At 40.1% G+C, this 24,481-nt stretch overlaps 1 protein-coding gene across 1 annotated transcript in view; it reads right to left on the bottom strand.

The window, feature by feature from the left end:
• The window catches only part of CELF2 (CUGBP Elav-like family member 2), a 671,895-nt gene extending 649,579 nt beyond the window's left edge, over positions 1 to 22,316 (bottom strand). Inside the window, exon 1 of the mRNA XM_070800750.1 lies at positions 22,283 to 22,316. The gene's annotated coding sequence lies outside the window, so the exon portion shown is untranslated. The remainder of the gene's footprint in view (positions 1 to 22,282) is intronic.
• Positions 22,317 to 24,481: the final 2,165 nt, after the last annotated feature.

Here is a 24,481-nt window from a genome sequence, read left to right on the forward strand (position 1 = left end):
TTGCTTCCTGCCTCAAACACTCAGTGTTGTCATAACTTCCCTTTCTCAAATCAGCTCCAAAAGCATAAAATGTGAAATCCTACCTATTCCCTTGTTTGTGTGCATTTATTTATGTTCATAAAATCCACATTCCTGAAGTTCTCCCTATAAAGGATCTAAGGCCTTCCCTGCTGGTCCAGTGGCTAAGACTCCACACTCTCATTGCAGGGGGCCTGGGTTCAATCCCTGGTTGGGGAACTAGATCCCACATGGCTCAACTAAAGAGTTCGCATGCTACAACTAAGAACCAGAGCAGCCAAATAAATAAAAACATAAAAATGAACATTTTAAAACACTGTCTAGTAAAGTGCATCTTTAGATGTGTAGTAATAATCGATTTAGGCTAATAATATAAAACTTACTAAAATCAATTAAAAATTTCAGAATTTTATCATGCCTGCTATTAGAAGGAAATTATTGTAAAGGAAGTCACCTTGTTGAATTCCCCACCCAACATAGGAATCCCACCTTCACCACCCTTGCAGATGGTTATCTAGGCTGCTTCTGCTTCAGCAGTGACAAGTTGTTCACATATTCTTATAGTGGGTCATTCATAACTATTGACCAGCTCTGATGAGAACTGTTTTCTGTACATGAACCAAAACTCTGTCTCTCTATACTTTATCAATTTTTCTTATTTTGCCTCTAGATTTACAAGGAATTCATCTACATTGTTACCATCCAACTAATGATAATGATCATTTCCCCATTATCTGACATTAATTTCATTTGATTGACCAACTTTTCCTACCTTAAATAGAGGAAAGAAATGACCCCAATGATTACAGAGACTGGGGTCTGTAATTAGCACCCTTAACATTGAGTTATTATTTACATGTCCACTAAAGCATTGTACTCAAAGAGCCACCGTTTCAAACGAATCTGAATATTTAACCCAGATTAATAAACTGGTGGAAAGTCAGCCACCCCACAAGCTCATGATTTTAGTGTTTACTTCAAGAGTTGAGTTCCACTGAAAAACTGGCTTGTTTTTAGAAGATAAAAGTCTGAGTTGTAGGCCAGTCTTGGTGGACTAGTTGCTCTCCTACTTGTACTGTTAAAGACTTTCTGAGCTTTGGTGTTTTCATCTACTTTATCTTCTCTCCTTCAAACCGGTAGGGGACATATAGAGAAGGAATCTTTGGGTGGCTGGCAAATCTATTTGTCTAAAGTTTTGGTAAAATAATAAAGCTTAAAGTTATAAAATCTAGGTAAAAAAATAATCATAGGATCTGAGTGATATCACTTATACGTGGAATCTAAAAAGCAAAGCAAACTAGTGAATATAACATAAAAGAAGCAGAGTCACGTATATAGAGAACAAACTAGGGCAAGGCAGGGGTGAGGGGTGGGACATACAAACACTTGGGCGTAAGACAGGCTATAGGGATGTGTTTTCCAGTGTGGTGAATATACTCAATATTGTGTAATAACTGCAAATGGAAAGTGAATTTTAAAAATTGTGTAAAAATTTGTAAAAAGTAAACAAGTTCTACAGGTGGGCAATCTTTTCCTATAGAGGACCAAGAGTAGATATGCTTGCCTTTGTGAACCACACAGTTTCTGACACTACTCAACTTTACAATAGTAGTCCAAAGCAGCCATAGGTAATATATAAATGAATGGATGTGATAATAGATATTCTAAAATATTGGAACATTTTATCTGTTCCAATAAAATGTTAGTAAAAATAGTAGTTCATCCTGATTTCCACAAAGTGGGGGGCGGGGCGGTGACAGGAGAAATTCAAGAAGATTTTGGCAGAAAGAAATAAGCCCAGACTTATTTTCTTTTCTGATCTCCTCTAAATGCTAAATGAAAGACTGAAGGTGGAGGAGAAGGGGACGACAGAGGATGAGATGGCTGAATCGCATCACCGACTGGATGGACATGAGTTTGAGCAAGCTCCGGGAGTTGGTGATGGACAGGGGGGCCTGGCGTGCTGCAGTGTATGGGGTTGCAAAGAGTTGGACATGACTGAGTGACTGAACTGAATTGAAGTGCTAAGTGAGACATGTGAGGCTCCACTTCACATTTTTGTGTATAATTTCAGGTGGCATTTCTTTTTTAAAAAAATGTATTTATTTTTTAATTGAAGGATAATTGCTTTACAGAATTTTACTGTTTTCTGTCAAACCGCAATATGAATCAGCCATAGGTATACATATATCCCCTCCCTTTTGAAACTTCCTCCCATCCCCCGCCCAATCCCACCCCTCTACGTTGATACAGAGCCCCTGTTTGAGTTTCCTGAGCCATACAGCAAATTCCCTTCGGCTATCTATTTTACATATGGTAATGTAAGTTTCCGTGTTACTCTTTCCATACATCTCACCCTCTCCTCCCCTCTCCCCATCTCCATAAGTCTATTCTCTATGTGTTTCTCCATGTCATTTCTCCAGGTGGCATCTCTTTACCCTGCAGGACTCTTACTCCCCTGCTGCTGCTGCTGCTGCTGCTGCTGCTAAGTCGCTTCAGTTGTGTCCAACTTTGTGGGACCCCATAGATGGCAGCCCACCAGGCTCCCCTGTCCCTGGGATTCTCCAGGCAAGAACACTGGAGTGGGTTGCCATTTCCTTCTCCAATGCATGAAAGTGAAAAGTGAAAGTGAAGTCGCTCAGTCGTGCCCAACTCTTAGCGACCCCATGCACTGCAGCCTACCAGGCTCCTCCATCCATGGGATTTTCCAGGCAAGAGTACTGGAGTGGGGTGCCTTTGCCTTCTCTGCTAGTTCCACCTTAAAGTTGAAACACAGGTTTTCATTCCAAAATAGGAATCAAATATTTTAAATGCAAATGTTTCTGAGAGTCAGTCCATTGGTAAGTCTCCCCCTGAGACTTCTAAGTTTCTATGGGAAGGAGGTGAACTTCTACACTGCAGTGAGTTCAGGGTGGCTGAGCCAGAGGAGAAAGGAGAGGAAGATGGATCTCACACATTCACACAGTTCGAGCGCTTCACAAATGTACCTGTGACTTTATGTTCATTCATAGAAGAGTCTGAAGGCAAGTGGGTTGGATAGATAGGAGAGGAAAGAGAAAAGAAAAAAATTATTATATAAGTTTCTTCATGTCTGCTGAGATGGTATGGGGGATATTTTAATGGGAATGCTGCCAGTCTTTCGCCATTAAATACTAAGAACATCATTAAAACTTATGCTTCTTTGATTAAGAGCAAATATTGGGACCCAGTAGCTCAGATGGTAAAGAATCCGCCTGCATTACGGGAGACCCCAGTTCAATTCCTGGGTTGGGAAGATTTCCTGGAGAAAGGGGTAGGCCACTCACTCCAGTATTCTTGTGCTTCCTTGGTGGCTCAGATGGTATAGAATCTGCCTACAATGAGGGAGACCTGGGTTCAGTCCTTGGGTTGGGAAGATCCCCTGGAGGAGGGCATGGCAACCCACTTCAGTATTCTTGGCTAGAGAATCCCCATGGACAGAGGAGCCTGGCAGGCTACAGTCCATGGGGTCGCAAAGAGTCAGACACGACTGAGTGACTAAGCACAGCACGATAGACATGATGCAGCAGAATACCAATGCAGATGACAGAATGAAGGAGGAAGCAGTGTGCCTGTGCGGGACTGACCTAAGCCCGATGTTGCTGCTGTTGTTGTTGTTCAATCGCTGTCATGTCACACTCTTTGTGACCCGTGGACTATAGCCTGCCAGGCTCGTCTGTCTTCCACATCTAAACTTTCCAGCAAAAAAGGCCTCACAGGGAAACCAGAGGCTATCCTCCACTGCCAGAGATGCTGATCATCAGCCTTTTAATTTTCTAGTTTGGATTAAAGTACCCCTTGACGTATATTTGGTTGTTAATTATTATATTATTGTTCATTATTTCTGAAAAGTAATAACATGTTTAATAAAAATCGGAGCTACAATAATGAAAATCATTTAGATAATTTCAAGCGTTTCACCTCCTGAGGACTTCAATTTGATTTCTAAAACACAGTAGAAACTTCCTAATTCAGACTAATGACAGAGAGCCCCATTGTGAATTACCAAATTTTTCAGATGAGTGGGTATGCAAACAGACAGACAAGAATCAAGGAATGTAAACCACACAATATGCTTCATCCCTTTGTTTTGACAATAGTAGTTCAGACTTCACAGTCTATGATAAAACTTTCCGGTACCTCGATATAAATGTATCGACGCTTGTTTCCCAAAGATAATGAAGTCTTAGTAATCAGAAATCTCACTATAGAAGTCAGACATTAAATCTTTGCTCAGAGATCGCTCTGGGACTGCAGGGGGTTGCAAATAATTATCTGGCTTACAGAGTACTGAAGTGAGAGTGACACAATGTCTACTGCAGATGCAAAGTGAGGAACAGAGGTAAAAAGACGTTTTAATCTATCTCATGGCTTCCCAGGTAGCTCAGTGGTAAAGAATCCACCTGACAAGCAGGAAACACAGGTTTGATCCCTGGCTCAGGAAGATCCCCTGGAGAAGGAAATGGCAACCCACTCCAGTATTCTTGCCTGGGAAATCCCATGGACAGAGGAGCCTGATGAGCTACCGTCTATGGGGTCTCAAAAGAGCTGGACACGACTTATGAGTAAACAACAACAATTGGTTGCATTTAGCGTTACTCTCGTATTTTTTCTCTGCAATCACAGATTTTTGGGGGCAGAAGAGAGCTCATATGTGTTCTCTCTCACAACCTCCTTGTCTACTCTACTGCTATATTGATTAGGATTTTATGCTCTTCCCTTCAAGAATGGAGGAGGTCCAACTTAATTACATGCAACGCTCCCTTGCCTGAGAAAAGGCTACACATTTTTATGTGTGTAATGGGATCCAGACCCAGGGGTAATGTTGGGATTCAGAATCTCAAATACTTAATTTTTTTTTTTTTTTTTAGTAAATCATCTTTTTATTGATATTGCCAATTTTATAAGCTGATTTAACAATGCTGTTTTTATTTATTTATTTTAATTGGAGGCTAGTGACTTTACAATATTGTAGTGGTTTTTGCCATACATTGACATGAATCAGCCATGGGTATACATGGGATGGGCAGGGAGGTGGGAAGGGGGTTCAGGATGGGGGACACATGTACACTTAAATTTTTATTATCCATCATTTCCCCATCATCTCCTCCCCCTCTTCCCTCTGTTAATCTTGATGAATTGTTCTCAACCCTGCTGTCCACTGAGTCACTTGGGGGGCTATTTGAACACAGCGTTCCTCACGTGCAGACATTCTGCCTTAATTGACTGAGTCACTGGGAGAGTGGTGGGAGTTGAAAGGACCCACGGATGGCTGTGTTTTTGTATCACGTCATCAGTATTACACTCTGTGTCTTTAGTAGAGCCACAGCAGTGGGGATTCATGTAGATTCCAGGGTAGGGAACCATGTCACATTCAGGTAGAAGTAAGGAGCAGAAGCGTGAGTCTTGGAATCAAACTGCTGGGTTTGAATCCTCACTCTACGGCTTACTAGGTAAAATACAGTTAGTGAAGGTATCCACCCATAGAGGTGTGATTAAATGAGTTAATATACATGGAAGGTTAAGAACAGTTTTCAAAACACGGCAAGAACGGGAAACTTGGAGTTGTTATTCAAAGGGATCTGGAGGGAAGAGAGAGAGAAAGCAAAAGGCACCACTTTACAATGCCTGTAGGTTATGAAAGATTAGGCCGGGGCCACCGGAGGCAGAAGAATTGCTGAGAGCTGTCAGAAAAAACAGGATGGCCCTTTTGTGTAGACACCATGAATGGTTTGAAGCAGAGTCAGTTTTATAGGACCTTTTATTTTGTACCTATTTCGGGGAAGAAAACTTATGTTAGAAAAGGTCCAGGGGAATAAAATTGCTTATATTTAAAGAAAGGTCCTCCTGAGCTCTAATAAATTCTGTTCATCACCAAAAATAGATCTGGACCAGTTTTTAGAGGGTGGACTAGTTTTTGAAATGCTTGCTTATCCATGGAAGGAAGTACTGCAGAGATACAATATGCTGTGTTAAATGTCCCAAACATAGACACAATTATAACCTAGACTTTCTGAGAATTTGCAAATCGTTCATTTTGTAGCTACTTCCCCTTTGAGTGGCAACATTTGCATTTTGGACTTTTCCTTCTTGTTTTGTTTCCTTTTATTTCATGACAGGCAGGGCTCATAGAAGAGAATCCAAGTTGGATACCTGTTTAAGCAAAAACTAATTAGGGAAGCAAATCCACTGCTCCCCTTGAAAATCAAATATCACCTACCAGAATCAAGTCAAAATGACTTTTAGATTGTCTGTTATTTGGGAATATCTGTACCACAGCTCCTTCAATTACCAAGTCTAATTTGGAGTTGACTGCAAATTGAAGCACTTTTAGCAGGAGAAGTTCATGAGTCATTCAGGCTAAATCTAATTCATTTGTACAGTATTTCTTGGGCAAAGGTGGGTACCAAGGGATTTGCCTGAGTATGGAGACAAGGAAAGCTGCAGCGTGAGGGGCTTTCTGAGGCTCTGTAAGTGCGGTGAGGGCAGAAAATGAAGATTGGATGTGGCTGTCCTCACCTCCATCCTGTCTTGACTCCTGGTTTGCCTAACTTGCCCGCTGGCACTCCTGACTGCTCCCCCAACACTTCTCTTTCTCTCTTTCTGCATTACACACAGAGGGAGTGGGGGAAACCCGGAGAGAGCAATGTTTACACATATTATGTCTATGTGCATCTCCATATCATGCACATCCTGTGAAAACCTGGAAACAGCAGTATTTGAATATAATTGAAAGGGCGCCTGCTAATTTAGAGCCTGTGACAGCACTGTAACCAAGATTTACAGTTGCAAACGGTTGACAACTCGGCTATTGGGTGAAAAGAGGGTGATGGGAATCTGATTTGATGGGATGACCCTTTCTGACTTGTGAACAAAGAAACCTGCATATCTATTTTTAACCAGGCTCTGGAGACTTCCAGTAATTGACATTTGGAGCTGAGGCTCCTACTTGTCCCAGTTCCTGGGGATATTTGCATCTCTTTCTGTGTTTGGGTTTTGTCTGCCTAATCCCTCCGAGCGGGTGGGGATGCAGCATCGTCTCTGCGTTGGCAGGAGGCTCAGAGATGCCCTCCTCTCTGCACGTGCTCACTGCAGCCGCCTCCCTCCTCTCCGGCTGGGGCTTCCAACTGGAAACCTGGCGTTTTCTATTCCAGGAAAAATGCAAATACTACTCTGAGCTTTTATGAGTTTAGGCCTCACAAGTGTTATTTATCACAGGAGCAAAAAAGGAGCCGCCAGGGTTAGATCCTCAAGATGAGGTCCAGCAGAAGCCACAATGAAACCGGAACTTGGGATTTGGGGGTTTAACACAAAATTTCTCATGCAAGGGAGTGACTGCATTAAATTGTAGTCTCTGAATGTGGTTGTTGGGTCTTCTCTTTGTCTCCTTGGCGTTACTCATTTCATCCCACCCATCTTCCAATACTTGGGTTTTATTCCACCTCTTCCTAAACAAAACCTCTTCCCTTGAAAAGACTCAATGACTTATTCATACAATCATACAGAAAAGGTTTATCTGCTACTTCTTAGAATGTTTCTTTTTTTAAACCATTTTAATAGGGATAAATATACTGGAGTGCCAGTTCCTTCTCCAGGGGATATTCCCGACCCAGGGATTGAACCTGGGTCTCCTGCATTACAGGCAGATGCTTTACTGACTGAGCCACCAGCCCCTTAATAGGGATAAAGCCTTTAAGCCAAAGGACTAAACCTTTTGGTTTGGGAATTTCAGATCTCTTGTGGGGATGATATTTCCATCTTAAGGTGAAGACTGGAGATTTTTCTGGAATCACAAAAATGTCAGAAACATATGATTAGCAAAAGGAAAACAGGGAAGGAGGGATAAATTAGGTGTTTGGAATTAAAATATACACACTACTATATATAAAATATATAACCACAAGGACCTACTATAAAGCACAGGAAAATATACTCAACATCTTGCAATAACCTATAACAGAATAGAATGTTTAAAAAAAAGAATATGTTGCTGTTTGTTCTTGTTTTGGTCACCAAGTCGTGTCTGAATCTTTCGTGACCCCACGGACTGTAGCCCGCCAGGATCTACATTTCTACAAATTGTCATGGAATTTCTCAGGCAAGAATACTGAAGTGGGTTGCCATTTCTTTCTCCAGGTGGCTCAGGGGTAAAGAATCCTCCTGTCAATGCAGAAGGCTCAGGTTTGATTCATGGGTCGGGAAGATCCACTGGAGAAGGAAATGGCAACCCACTCCAGTTTCCTTGCCTGTGAAGTCTGATGGACAGAGGAACCCGGCGGGCTATAAGCTCGTGCAGTTGCAGAAGAGTCAGACATGACTTAGCAACTACACCACAACAAAAAAGAATATATATTTACATGTATAACTGAATCGTTTTGTTGTACATCCCAAACTAACACAGCATTGTAAATTAGCTATATTTCAATAAAAATTTTAAAAAGGAAAAAAGTCAACATTTAAGTGTTATAGATGCCATTTCTCTCGGTACAAGATCAGTCTCCCCTAAGATGAAGTTAGGGGTGTGAAATCTGAAAGATATTTTGAAGATGCCATTCTCTTCTTCACTACTGATTACCATAATCACTTAGAAAACACAAACTTCTTCACTCCAGTTGAAAGCCAGAAGCAGTGTATCATGCCTCTAGGGGAAAACATGGGCAAAACACTCTCTGACATAAAGCACAGCAAGATCCTCTATGACCCACCTCCCAGAGTAATGGAAATAGAAGCAAAAATAAACAAATGGAACCTAATTAAACTTAAAAGCTTTTGCACAACAAAGGAAACTATAAACAAGGTGAAAAGACAGACTTCAGAATGGGAGAAAATAATAGCAAATGAAACAACTGACAAAGAATTAATCTCCAAAATATACAAGTAGCTCATGCAGCTCAATACCAGAAAAACAAATGACCCAATCAAAAAATGAGCCAAGGAACTAAACAGACATTTCTCCAAAGAAGACATACATATGGTTAACAAACACATGAAAAGATGCTCAACATCACTCATTATCAGAGAAATGTAAATCAAAACCACAATGAGGTACCATTCCATGCTGGTCAGAATGGCTGCTATCAAAAAGTCTACAAACAATAAATGCTGGAGAGGGTGTGGAGAAAAGGGAACCCTCTTACACTGTTGGTGGGAATGCAAACTAGTACAGCCACTATAGAGAACAGTGTGGAGATTCCTTAAAAATCTGGAAATAGAACTGCCATATGACCAGCAATCCCACTGCTGGGCATACACACCGAGGAAACCAGAATTGAAAGACACGTGTACCCCAGTGTTCATCGCAGCACTGTTTACAATAGTCAGGACGTGGAAGTGACCTACATGTCCATCAGCAGATGAATGGTTAAGAAAATTGTGGTACATATACACAATGGAATATTACTCAGCTATTACAAAGAATGCATTTGAGTCAGTTCTAATGAGGTGGATGAAACTGGAGCCTATTATGCAGAGTGAAGTAAGTCAGAAAGAAAAACACATATATATGGAATTTAGAGAAATGGTAACAATGACCCTATATAAGAGACAGCAAAAGAGACACAGATGTAAAGAATAGACTTTTGGGCCCTGTGGGAGAAGGTGAGGGTGGGATGATTTGAGAAAATAGCATTGAAACGTGTATATTACCATATGTGAAATAGATGACGAGTCCAAGTTCAATGCATGAAACATGGTACTCAAAGCTGGCGCACTGGGACGACCCAGAGGGATGCAATGGGGCGGGAGGTGGGAGGGGGGTTCGTGATGGGGAGACACATGTACACCTCTGGCTGATTCATGTCAATGTACGGCAAAAACCACTACAATGTTGTAATTAGCCTCCAATTAAAATAAATAAATTAATTTTTAAAAAATTAAAAAAGAATCTGCCTGCAATGCAGGAGACCCAGGTTTGATCCCTGGGTCAGGAAGATCCCCTGGAGAAGGAAATGGCAATCCACTCTAGTATTCTTGCCTGGAGAATTCCATGAACAGAGAAGCCTAGGGCTACAGCCCATGGTGTTACAAAGAGTCAGACACAACTGAGTGAGTGATTAACACTTTTAACACTTGTGAGAGTCATTCTAGTAGTCTATGTGGATAATTCAAGCCAGAAAAGTTGTCACAGTACGACTGATTATCAATTGCTGATAGGATTGTCCCGAGTTCAGGAGGGGAGTGGTCAGGTCTATGGAGATTGGAAATCAAGAAAGACTTCTTGATTTGAAGTCTTGATCCTGAACAAAGGTCATTTTCCCCATAAGGTCTTTCCTGATTTCCAGTCCCTGTAGAATTGACCAATCTCCTTATCTGTATCCTCTATGTATCTAGAACATCACCTCTTCTGTTAGACTGTAAGTCTTTCAGGCAGAGATCGGGCCATTCCTATCTGTAGCCCCAGTGCCTACAAAGTGTCTGTACGAGTGGATGCAATCATGAATGAGTGAATAATACTAATAAAAAAAGAGCAACATTCCTGACACAGTCAGCAAGGTCAGCCTCCTCTGGCAACCTGGGTCCCGCTTGTCTCCTGAACTCCTCCTGCACAGACCATCTCCCAGTTCCCCAACCAGAAAGCTCTCCTGCCTTAGGTAGAATGCTCCCTCCTCCAGCCAGGACACCTGAGACCCCGTCTCCTGGAGCAGGCATCCCACATCTCTCTTCCCACGCTGTCTGTCTAGATAACTGCAAATCACCCTTCAGATACCGGAGGATGTCTGTTCCTTAAGGAACACCTTGATGATTAGGTCCCGTGCCCATGTTATTTGCTCTGTTCTTATCCATTAGCGCATGGAGCCAATTTGCAATTATACATCTATTTGTGCCATTATTTACTGAATGTCTAAGTGTTCATCTCCACAAGGACAAAGGTTGCATGTGATGTGAATTGCTCACCCTGGCTATTCCATCCTTCTCTAGCACACTGCTAGGCTCACAGGCTGCAATCAAAACTAAGTATGCTCTCAATGAGCTTATTGTACAGAAACAATAAGTTTGTATGAAATACAAAAAACAATAAGTTTGTATGAAATACAAAAAAATAAGTTTCTATGAAACCCTGAAGTTTCATAGAAATTCTCTTTTATCCTCAATGAATAATTATGGTCTTGCTGGTCAAGCCATAATTACTAATATTAATTAATATAATTTTAATTAATTGTTATAATTATTGATTATTAATTATTCAGTGGTCAGAAACTTAAGTGGAGTTGTCATCAATATATGTATTGTTTTCTTTGGTAAGTTTGATGTGTATATATACATATGTATACATAAGTAAATGAGCAGCATAGTTGGAATATTTAATGTTTCAAAGGACTTTTCGTATCATCATCTATCATACTTGCTCATCAAAAAATCTCTGTGAGGAAAGTAAGGCTTTTATTGTGAAGAAATTAATATATATATATATATATATACACATATATATAATATAATAGTAAGTATCTACTATAGTATGTAGTAGATATCTACATATAATGTGTGGTAGATATATAATAGTGCATAAAATATCCTAACATATAATGTATATGGGTTCCCAAGTGGCTCAGTGGTGAAGATTCTGCCTGCCAAGCAGGAGACACAGGTTTGATCCTTGGGTTGGGAAGATCCCCTGGAGAAGGAAATGGGCAACCCACCCCAGTATTCTTTCCTGAGAAATCCCATGGACATAAGAACCTGGCCGGCTACAGTCCAGGGGGTCACAAAAGAGTCGGACATGACTTAGAGACTAAACAATAACAAAATAATGTATATACTATATGTTATATACTGTGTGGTAGATATATATTATCATAACATATATACTAATTTATTAGAATGCAATTATATACTATATAAACATAATAGATATTATATATGTCATATAAGTCAATTAACCAATTGGGAAAGGAGTATATCAAGTCTGTATATTGTCACCCTCCTTATTTAACTTATATGCATAGTATATCATGTGAAATGCTGGGCTTGATAAATCACAAGCTGGAATCAAGATTGCCAGGAGAAATATCAAAAACCTCAGATACGCAGATGACACCACCTTAATGGCAGAAAGCAAAGAAGAACTAAATAACCTCTTGAAGGTAAAAGAGGAGAGTGAAAAACCTGGCTTAAAACTCAACATTCAAAAAGCTAAGATCATGGCACCTGGTCCCATCACTTCGTGGCAAATAGATGGGGAAACAATGGAAACAGTGACAGACTTTATTTTCTTGGGCTCCAAAATCACTGTGGATGGTGACTGCAGCCATGAAATTAAAAGACACTTCCTCCTCGGAAGAAAAGTTATGACCAACCTAGACAGTGTATTCAAAAGCAGAGACATCACTTTGCCAACAAAGGTCAGTCTAGTCAAAGCTATAATTTTTCCAGTAGTCATGTATGGATGTGAGAGTTGGACCATAAAGAAGGTTGAATGCAGAAGAATTTATGCTTTTGAACTGTGGTGCTGGAGAAGACTCCTGAGAGTCCCTTGGACATCAAGGAGATCAAACCAGTCAATCCTAAAGGAAATCAACTCTGATTATTCATTGGGAGGACTTATGAAGCTCCAATATTTTTACCATTTGATGTGAAGAGCCGACTCATTGGAAAAGACTCTGATGCTGGGAAAGATTGAGGGCAAAAAGAGAAGGAGACAACAGTGGATGAGATATTTGGATGGCATCACTGCACTGACTCAATGGATATGAGTTTGACTAAACTCTGGGATATAGTGAAGGACAAGGAAGGCTGGCGACCTGTAGTCCACGGGGTCGAAAAGTCAGATACGACTAAGCTACTGAACAACAGCAAAGCAGCATATTATACATAATTACCTAAAGCCACCCTGTAAGCTCGCTGCAAAGACAGAACTCATTATGGAATTTTATAATCCGGAGTGATGATTAAGATGCTTAAAACTCTATGTGGGTGGTGTTGAAAAGAATGACTCCAGACAATTCTTCCTTCCGTGTGTGAAAACAAGCTCTTTAATTTTTGCACAATCTTTTGCTGTTTGCTCATGAAAATAAATAGACGGCTGCTATGAGAAATCTTTCATTGCAGACTTTTCCGTAAAGTGAGAGAGAATAAAACTGAAGTCAGGAAGCAGTCAAGCCCAAAATGGTTTTGCTGACAACCATGTTCTTGGATCAGAGCCCCAGACCTGCAGTGTACCGAGAAGACTTCTCCACAGTTTGGATGGGTAAGCCTGAAAACTAAAGGACAAGTAATTTGGAGAAAAGGTAGAATTCCTCCTTTTTAAAGTAGAAGGAATTAGGAGGAACAAAGAAAGGAAAGTTACAAGTGTTTATCATTTACTTTGCATCCAAGACTTTGCTTAGCAATTTCCAATGTTTTGTCTTTCTTATTCAATCCTCCCCACACCCTGAGAGACGGAGGTATTATTATTGCCATGTTACAGCAGAGAAGTCAGTTAACATGCATTGTGTCAAGGGGTATCCTTGAGCTGTTCTACCACTCTGAGCTCCACAAATCAATTCCAAGAGCTTAAGATCCTCTTGGAGACATTTTCCAGTTAAAGTGAATATTCAATCATAAATTGACTGTCCCATCAGATGAGTTCCTAGGATCTATGAAATGAAATGTCTGGTATGATGTCAGGGCTTGGGGTTGCCATGCCAACTCTCTGCAGATGCCTACAGAGCTGGCTTGTATATAACTCCTTATTCTCACACCTTGCCCTAAGTGGTACTTGGCAGCACTCTTAATGAGATGGGTTTTCCATGGTCCTCCTTATTTGCAATGGACAGCTGTCATCCAAGAGCTGCTTTGCTACTTTGTCACTAATTCTCCACACCTCTATCACATTGGTAATATCCTCCAAAAAGCCACTACCGTGTCAGTAATTCCCAGGCCCCGTCCTTGGTGTTTCCGCCCTGTAATTTGGAATGTTCATGTGTCAAGCTTGAGTGTCCTAAATAACAGGGTGGGAACACCAAGGACAGGGCCTGGGAATTACACTCGGGCTTCCCTCATAGCTCAGTTGGTAAAGAATCTGCCTGCAATGCAGGAGACCCCAGTTTAATTCCTGGGTTGGGAAGATCTCCCTGGAGAAGGGATAGGTTACCCACTCCAGTATTCTTGGGCTTCCCTTGTGCTGTTGCTGCTGCTGCTGCTAAGCTGCTTCAGTCGTGTCCGACTCTGGCTCAGCTGGTAAAGAATCTGCCTGCAATGCGGGAGACCTGGGTTCAATCCCTGGGCTGGAAAGATCTCTGGAGAAGGGAAAGGCTACCCACTTCAGTATTCTGGCCTGGAGAATTCCATGGACTGTATAGTTCGTAGGGTCACAAGGAGCTAGACACAGCTGAGTGGCCTCCACTTTCACTGTGGCACACTCAGTGTTCCCCCAAACTCAGCTTGCTGAGTCTGGATGCCTTCTCCAGGTGGACCGTTATTTCCTTCATCTTGTTCTGAGTCAGGATGTCCTGATGACATGTTCCAGTCATGATACCAAGCATCTTCAATATATTTTATTATCTAACCCATAAAATCACACTGAAAGATAGGAATAGCTGTGATTCTCCATTTTTCTGAAAAGGAAGCTGAAACAAAAGAAAACTTCTCCAAGGATACAGAGTTCGACAGAGGCTGAGCTGGAGCCTGCACACAGGTGTTCTCTCTTTGAGGCCTGCATGGTTGCCACTCAGAATGTCAGGAATGTATGGATGCTGGATGGGAATAGGTGGGCATCCTCGACTTTGTTTTCTACCTTTATTTTGGCAAGTCAGTACTTTATACGTAGTGTGCTGCTTTAGCATAGACATGGATGTATTGTACGGTGCTCAGTGGCTTAGTTGTGTCCGACTCCTTGATACTCTTTGGACTGTAGCCCACCAGGCTCCTCTGTCCATGGGATTTCCCAGGCAAGAATACTGGAGTGGTTGCCATTTCCTCCTCCAGGGGATCTTCCCAACCCAGGGATAGAGCCCTTGTCTCCTGTGTCTCCTTCATTGCAGGTAGATTTTTTTACTGTTGAGTCATTGGGGAAGCTCATAGATATGGATAACTCTTACTAAATAAGATATATAGATAATCTTTATCATACAAAATTGATAGGCAGGAAACATACTGATTTTTTATAACTCAAACCTCACCCCTGCAAGGGGATTTACAGACATAAGTGTACTTTGTACCCTAGAAGATGACACCTGCCACTCAGACACTGTAATGAACAAGTCAAAACAGAAAAAAAGTTTCCAAGTTCTGACACTCCATGTGAGGTCAGAGCACGTGTTAGCATGGAGGAACTCTCTATGATCCTGAAGGGTCTTGGGAGAAGAGAGGAATTAGGACTTGGGGAAATGACACAGAAAGGGACAACCGAAGAGCTTTCTGTGTGTGCATATTACACCTCCCGCTGCACAGAGCTGGTCACTCCTGGCCCCTCACTCTCAATCTTGTCTTCTAGGACTCTTACCACTGGAATCCGTCGGGTGCTTAGACTGTTCTCAACTTGTACTTGTTGAATGAATTAACCTGGGAACTATTTTTGGTGGGACTTCATATTTGATTTCAAATATATTTGATTTGATGTGAAATTCAGCAGAAAAAATGTTATATATATATATAATTTTGTTAGAATATATGTATTTCAATGACTCTGTAGCATAATGTGGAAGCAGCTTTCACTTCTGTTTAAAATCTTTGGCTGAATGTGGGCTTTCTTTGTGGAGGCTGGTGTACATGCTCAGTTTTTTGCTAATCTGGGGTCTTGGCAAGGCTGCCTTGTGTCTTGGTGATTTGCATGTGTCACCTACAGATTGACACTTGCTATCCACCTCCACAAGGATTAAATCAAGAGCTGTTGCAGCTATAGATCTTCATCACCCTGAAAAGAGTTCAGGGTGGAAATCAGGAATGAGGGGGACTCTGTACTCTGGGAAAAACTGGTAGAACAGGTCTTCAGATTGATATTTTCAGGAGATGAATTTATGATCCCAATTCTTGCATCTCCTCATATCTAGAAAGGCACTAAATTCCTTCCTGGTGATGTCTGCCCCTCGTGACTAACAGTAACCTTCATGAGAGTAACAGAAACCTCTGCAAAAAAATGTATATATATATATATGTGCTTGACTGTATGTACTTCCTGTTCATCAAAATCACATTTATTCTGAACTTCTCTCCACCCCTCACCTCTTTGAAACAGTTTTTCAGAGCTACCTGAGATGCTGTCTCCTAGACTAGAGTCCTCATTTTGCCCCCAAATAAAACTTAACTCACAGCGTTTATGTGTATTTTAGCAAATTCATTGACATAAAACCCTCCTTGAGTAACTTTTGTTAATATCTTTAGCCTATATGTTAGAAAATATTTCACAGTAATATGAAGTTTATGCAAGTACTCTTTTTAACTTTTCACATTTTGAGTTTGTTAAAGACACTTTTTTGACTGGATATATTGCAAAGGTGGTATAAAATTATGGCACTCAGAAAGGGTACCATTCATTTTCTTACAACCAATTGTATCATCATGAATTAGTCTTATGGTTTTGATTCAATCTGGGCGGAAGCAAAATGCTGTAAGTCTTGTAGGGGTGCCATGGTTGGGAAGCAATGCACTGAACTCCCTGTGTGGCACTCAGGGTGTTCTCTGCATTTTCCTGCAGCAAATAGCCTATTGGCTTAGTGGCAAGAAATCATCTGTAAATTTGGGGATGTAGTAGGCCACAGACAGGAGGAGCCTGGGCAGGATCTGGACTGCACAAGAAAACAATGGTTGTAGTCTATTTGCCTCTTTCTTCCTGAGTATGTCATGGGAGTGGCCTCTCTAGGCCTCATGGTTTTGCTGTGCTACTCCGTATGCGGAAAGGCAGCTTCAGGTTTGTTTACAAGCAAGGGTGGCACCTTCCCTGTTAAAGAGTGCTGTAGGGTGTGGTATCTCAACAATTCCACGCTGAAGTTACAGGACCTGCAGTTCTTATCTTAATAAGAGAATACCTGCAGCATCTGCTGCAAAGTTGAAATGAGAATGCACGTAAAATCTTGAATCCCCAAATAAAAACTCCGCAGAGACAAATAACAGAGCAAATTCTTATCATTCGGGGAATCATTTAACATTTCAGTAGCTCATGCCTGAGTGTGACCAATGTGGTAGCCACAGTAGGATTTGTTGGAAATGTGTGGCCTAGAAAAAAACCACTGTAAAGATTGCTGATGCCTGAATCACAAGTTAGAATATGATTTTGCTACTCAGTTCTTTGCTGTCCATCACTCTTCTGAGCAGAAGTTTCCAGACTTTCTGGCTGTTCAGATTATGTTTTCCCTCCTGCTCCAGGTAGCAAATTGACAGTGAAGTTGGGGAGTGTAAATGTTGGGGCAATAGAAATTATGTAAATGTTGCATTCCAGCAAGACAAATTTCAAGCCCTTGAGGTCTTTCAAGGAGCATTAATTTTAGAAATTATACACAAAATTTAACTTTTTCATGCTAATAGTGATTTCATAAAGAAAAACTCATTAGTAAAGGTGACAAATATGAAGTTCTATTGAACATTTAAATTCAAGGATCTCAGTGAATGCCCCGGGGAGGTATTTACCCAGCCAATGACTCTCTGATGTTATTAAGAAGTAATTTATTCAAGAAGGTCTCCATTCATGAGTTTACATAAGAACAATATCTACTTTACAAGGGCTTGTGTTCTCAGTATAGCACATACCTAATTTACAATGACTTTTGGTTAAAATTTTCATTAGGTTGGTTCAATAGTATTTGATAATTTTAATACAGTTTTACGAGATCCCAGGTTCCCATTTATAGGAGGAGAAAATGAATGCAGAGGAAATAAATTTTTAAAGAGCAAATTTATCTCTCAAATGAGCTCTGCTAATTTCAGTAGCAAATCTGAGGTGGAAGAAAGTTAACCTTTAGCAATTTTATGGAAGTTCTTTTGGGCACAGACTCTGGACATCCATTAAAAAACCACTCAGTCCCACAGCATCAATGCTCTGCAACTATGCCAACCTGTGCAGTGATTTTTACAATAGACTCTTTTGTGAAATATGGATGTGGAAGAGGAACCCCCAGGGTTTAAGCACAGGGTGTTTTCATGGTTGAAGACAGGAAGGGAACAGAGCTCCTCAGGCATAGATTAGATCTAGAAAAACAGAACCAAAATAGATGAGAGATGACTGTTCTCTGTTCCTTAAAGAGTATACAATTATGAGAGTTCAAGAATTTAGGGGAGAAAACTATTACTTGAGCTTTAATCAAGAATGTGAAATCAGGGCAGACTGAGAGCCCCAGATAAAGGAAGATGAGAAAGCCACATCACAGGACCGGTCATCGGAGAACAGACCAGCCCTGATTTCCCTGGTTGTTCAGACAGTAAAGAATCTGCCTGCAATGTGGGAGACCTGGGTTCAATCCCTGGGTCAGGGAGATCCTCTGGAGAAGGGAATGGCAACCCACTCCAGTGTTCTTGTCTGGAGAATCCCATGGACAGAGAAGCCTGGTGGGCTACAGTCCATGGGGTCGCAAAGAGTCAGACATGACTGAGTGACTAACACACTTGCCTTGCCTGACTGGAGAAGGGATGAGGTTAGCAGAAGGTTATAACACACACACACACACACACACACACACACACATACACAGAAAATTAAGGGTTTTTTTTTTTAGCAATTAAGTTTCCTGTTAACGTTCTCTGGTTTAGACTTATAGAACAACTTCAAACCCCTTGCCAACTAATCTGCAAGTAGCACAGGGCCATGCAAAGGACTGATGCTGAAGCTAAGGCTCCAATTCTTTGGTCACCTGATGTGGAGAGACAACTCATTGGAAAAGACCCTGATGCTGGAAAAGATTGAGGGCAGGAGAAGGAAGGGGCAACAGAAAATGAGATGATTGGATGGCCTCACCGAATCAATGGACATGAATTTGAGCAAACTCTGAGAGATAGTGAAGGGCAGGGAAGCCTGGCGTGCTGCAGCCCATGGGGTGGCAAAGAGTTGGACGTGACTTAGTGACTGAATGAATAGCAACAACAACAAGGCAAAGTGAAACAGCACCCCTCCAATCTTATCAACAAATTGAAAGAATCAAATACTATTTGCCAACAATGTAGTCCAACTTCTTGCACTATGGTTACTATGTTGACAGAGGAAATGTAAATAAAATTCCCTGTCACATAATGGTCCAGGGTCCTGATGACCCAGCTGTGGTTTACAATGACTCCTGTGACAATTGTGGGTGAAAAAAGCCAGAGAAGGCACTTCACTCCTTATCCTGCCATTTCCATTCTGAACTGGGCTCTTTCCTCTGACTCTTCTTTTACTCTTCAGTATCTAGTATCTAGTGAATTTGATCAATGTAGAAAGCCAAACTAGATCGTTCACCTTCTAAATGTCAGATTGTATTGACTAAAGTCTTATTTGTGTTTATTCTCTTTATCTAGCTCTTACAAGTGCTCTTGGTCTATTAGGAAACAGACTGTTTCTAAAAGTCTTCTTTATCGATAGTTATAAAGTCAGCCTTACATTAAGTCAGGATTCAAATGAACATCTGATTTTTTGGGGTCATGGCCTCTGAGACATTATATAAAACCTTTGAAGCTAAAGTCAAATGCCCTATTTATTAGTTGTATACGGACTATACTCTGTCTAAAATGCATTCTGTGAGTGTTAGAAGTGAATCTACAGAATATATGGTTTATGATTGTCATTGTCATTATAAGATATAGCTCTGTATTTTATAGTACATAATGAAATGAGATGATAAAAATGACATCAAGCTTTGGATTTTAGTGTCTAAATCACCCATTTTACTCATCATTTGGCAGCTAAATGTCTCTTAAGTGCTATGCAAGGTTTCATGATTTAATGTTTGCCCAAAGAACAGAGAGAAATATGTTGAACTGTGCTACTACGTAGAGTCAGACTACGCTTCACGAGACCATCGGAAGGTAGGGCCAAAGTTCAAGCTGATCTGTCTACCTCTGGACTTCTGATTCCCAGAAGCTCATCAAACCTACAAGATGCTCGGAGAAAATTTACAGAGAAAATTCATGGAGTTTACCGCTTTCCCATCACTACATTTAACTTACTCTGACAGCCCTATCAAGCTCTTCTTCTCTCTGAAAAATTGATATTTTGGTCTCTGGTGGTCTTTAGTATTTAGCCTCCTGCCTTTATGAGCTTTGCTGTGACCAAAGATAATTCATTATTTTGGAGGAATCTTAGCTCACGGCGGTGAAAGGCTCGTTGTGGTAGCTTCCAGTGCTGTGACTATTATGTGCCTGCTGGTTTTCTTAAAAACTCTGTTGCCTATAAACCTTGTTCTTCGGTTTAGGATCTTCAAAACAGGATGTTCTATTCTTACGTTGGAAGGCGGCCTAGTATGACGAAGTACTCATTAGTTGCGATTTTTCAACTTTATTCTACTGAACCCTCTGCCAATGCAAAGGACTTGCCATTCCTACCCTTTACACCCTGCCCCTCAGATGCTGGGTAAGATTTATGGCCAGAAAACAGTGGCATCTAGTTTCAAGGTCACTTTGTCTTGCTTCTGCTTTAAATAGGTAATAATCATGATCAGACTTCACACTGTTGGAGGATCAAGACATTTAGTAGTGTGACCCCCATGATTTTAGGGACTTTTTGATAGTCATCTGACTCCTTGCGTTTCCCAACTCTTGCCTCATATTAAAACAAACACAATTCACCGTCATCAGTGGTGTTCTCTTGATCCCCAGACATGACCGTCAGGTGATATGTGAAGGCTATAACATAGATAACTCCCAAGATGTTATTAATTATACCTCAAGGTTCAGGAAATACATGAGAGAGGGAACCAAGAAAGGAGAGGGATAAGAAATAAAAAATCTAGAAATTGTGGAGATGTTCCAGCCTAAGAGCCTTTGCTTTTGGCCCCACTGACAAAACTCTAGGGCTTTACAGGATCTAAATTGCTTTTTGTCACCCTCTCAATTAGAGAAGCTAATCCTGATGTTACTGAACACTCCTGAGCAATAAAGTGTGTGAATAACTTCCCTCTCATAACCAAGCGATGGCATGTGACCCAGATCACAACTACTATCCATGCAATGCATACACATTTTAGGATTAAGTTAAGTTTTCGCTTTTCCATCTGCGCTCTAAGTCTGTGCCATGTGTCCCCTAACAAGGTATTATCCATTATTCTTGTATTCAGTTCACTGTGTTTTGTTCCTCTTGTCCCTTGAAAATTAGCCTGTCTGTAATCAGAAATCACTTCCCCTCACAGTTCAGTGCATCTACTGGGGAAGCAGCAAATGCTTGTTTACAGGGCTGGTAATTGGATTAAAAGTTTGAAAAGAAACAGAAAAATGGAATGTATTGAAAAAATGAAAGACTAGAGCATGAAAATCAACAAAGCCAAAACAAATTAAAAAGCTCTAATGGATGAAATTGCTATTAATAGAAATCATTTATCAGGTACAATGTTTCAGAGTTTATCAATATTCAGTTGCAATGATATTTGAAAACCTAAGAGAAGAAGGAAAAGGGTTCTTCTGAATAGCCTTTCTGTGGGGACGAATTGAGGATGGCTGATTAGTTTCTGTGCATCTTCTGAACTGTCTTAAAAAATGGGCAGTGCATAAATGTGCACAAGATATGGATATGGAAACACTACAGTAGGGAGGTGATCCTGTGTTAGATTATTTAAGAAGGAGAATTAAGTATCCTTTTTAATTTGAATACTGTTATTTTGATAAAATCACAGAAAAGAAAAAGTTAAGTAATATCCCTTTCTACAAATTCTTGCTGAGTGATCTGAACAAGCATAATGTGACAATGAGATTCATTGGGTGTGGTGTGCCATTTTGTCAATGCAGAAAGGATGGCATTATCATATAGCTGGCTGCTTCCAACGTTAAAACTATATTCGGACCTAATTTTCTCTATATTCTTACAATAACCGTATTCAAAATATTTTTTCAAAAGCCAATGTTTTGGATAAACAAAATAAAACACCTTGCAAGAAACCAAAAGCAATAGAAGTATAGGAATTTGAAATCAAATAGTCATACTGGGATGTCAATATCCAACAACAGGAAAACTTTGATGTTAATGTGATCCAAAGAGGAAATGGAGCAGACTCAACAGTAAACACAATCCAAAAGAGAAAAATGCAAAGAGAAACAACAGAAGTGTTTATACGTCAAAAAGCAGAAAACTGAATTCACATGAGTTAACCGCCATCACTACCTTTTTAATAGGTATCTTTAAACTGTCCATCTTCGGTCTACAAAAGATGCAATCTCTTACCTGTGTGGTGGGATCACTCTGTCTCAAGCTCTGCAGATCTAAAGATGAAAATAATACAAGTAATTACGTTCAGTCCTTTAATTTGATAAACATATTCTATGCTAATTTTTTAAATGTGCTCATTTTTTTGGTTAAATAAAGATGGAATGAAAGCAATGCATAGTAATTAAGCAAATGATATGAATTTTCTGTTATTTGCTCTTGCAATTTGCTCATTGACCTAAAGTGACAGCAGGAGAAAGATTTAATTGTGGGGAACTTGTTCAGTCTTCATCAGAATAGAATGTTGGTGCTGAGTAACTGATTTCTGACTGTTGCTACAGCTGTGCTGTAAGGTTTTATAAGGGTTGTCTATACTATCTTAGGGATTTTGGTACCTAATGACTACCCTCTATTTTATCCATGTTGATTGAATTGTGGGGAAGAAAGAGAATCAATGCCCTTCCTTTGCCATAGAAATTCTAACTATGGACTTAATGTCACAGAATTATTATAGGAATCTGCTTGGTCTGTTTTATTTAGGTTGTAAAACCTAGAACATTAGCCAGTTGTTCTGCTCTGATGCTTACTGAAATCCATTTACCACGTGTAACATTTTCATTTTTTGACCAAGCAATAAAAACTGGGTTCTAAAATGTTTTAGATGAGTTACATTCATTTTCATGCTTGTCAAGAGTATAAGATTGATGAACCGGGAGCAACGAGGAATATAAATATATAAATGGAAAACCTGAATCCAATTCTAGAACCTCTGAATCAATGGATTAGCCTACCCAGTGGTTGGCAAGCTGTGGTCCAAAGGGCAGAAACCAGCCTGCTACCTGTTTTATATGAGCTAAGAATGATTATTACCTTTGTAAGGTATTGAAAAAAATGAAAAAGAATAGTATCTCATAGTATGTAAAAATAATATACAATTCAAATTTTGGTGTTCATAAATGCAGTTTTATTGGGACACAGCCACACGCATTTGTGTACATGTTGTCCATGGCTGCTTTCATGCTATAACCCATGTGGAGGTAAGTAGGTAAGTAGTTATAAGAGGTAAGTAGTTGGAACAAAGAGGATATAGCCTGAAAACAGTAAAATATTTACTACCTGGCTCTTTAGGAAAAAATGTATTGATCTCTTAGCCTGTGATTGATTCCATCTTTGTTGGGGACACAGGTGGGAGGTGATATGATGAGATCCTAATAACTGAAACTCATCATTACAGGTGGGCAAGTGAGACCTTTTCAGACAATTGAAACAAAAGTGACTGCATTTCATTCTGGGGTCCTCTAGGATGAAGACTGTATGGGGAGAATTTATAAACACATGGAGTCCTTAGCTGTTTGCGTGGCGAGTTCTAGGCTGGCTTCATTGCTGGCCTCTAGTTACTTATCAATAATAAGATTTCAAGACTCTCCTTAATATTTGATAAGAATATCTAGAATGTTAACCCAATATGGAATAAATTAAAAAAACAACTCTTAAAGGAAATGAAACATATCATATAAGTATATACATACAATGATTTATATGAAGCATTTCTATGAGGTTCAAAAATAGACATAACCAAACTATATTTTTAATGAAAGGAAATGTGCAGTAAAGGGTTAACCTTTCCCAAGAGACTTCTGGCCTTTGCCCTCAGCTCTTGGGATACCCTACCTCATAAGAGTGTTGTTGTTAACCTGGGGGCCTTGGTTTGTACAAAATAATTTATGCTGCCAATGTGATTTATAGCCCACGGGGAGTTTGGATCTTGAAACTTAATCTCTGGAGGGGCTGAAGACAAAGATCAGCCTAGCAGATGACCAACTTTCTGATGTGACTGAGTCCTGGTTAAACTTCTGGACTCCAAGCAGTGCTAAGGGAAAGGTTCATAGCAATACAGGCTTACCTCAAGAAATAAGAAAAAAGTCAAATAAATAACCTAACTCAATACCTAAAGCAACCAGAAAAGGAAGAAATGAAGAACCCCAGGGTTAGTTAGAAGGAAAGAAATCTTAAAAATTAGGCCAGAAATAAATGTAAAAGAAACAAAAAAGACCATAGCAAAAATCAACAAAACTAAAAGTTGGTTCTTTGAGAAGATAAATAAAATTGACAAACCATTAGCCAGACTTTTCAAGAAACACAGGAAGAAGAATCAAATCAACAAAATTAGAAATGAAAATGGAGAAATCACAACAGACAACACAGAAATACAAAGGA

Source organism: Bos indicus, chromosome 13 (genome assembly GCF_029378745.1).
Source record: "Bos indicus isolate NIAB-ARS_2022 breed Sahiwal x Tharparkar chromosome 13, NIAB-ARS_B.indTharparkar_mat_pri_1.0, whole genome shotgun sequence".
Classification (NCBI taxonomy): Eukaryota; Metazoa; Chordata; class Mammalia; order Artiodactyla; family Bovidae; genus Bos; species Bos indicus.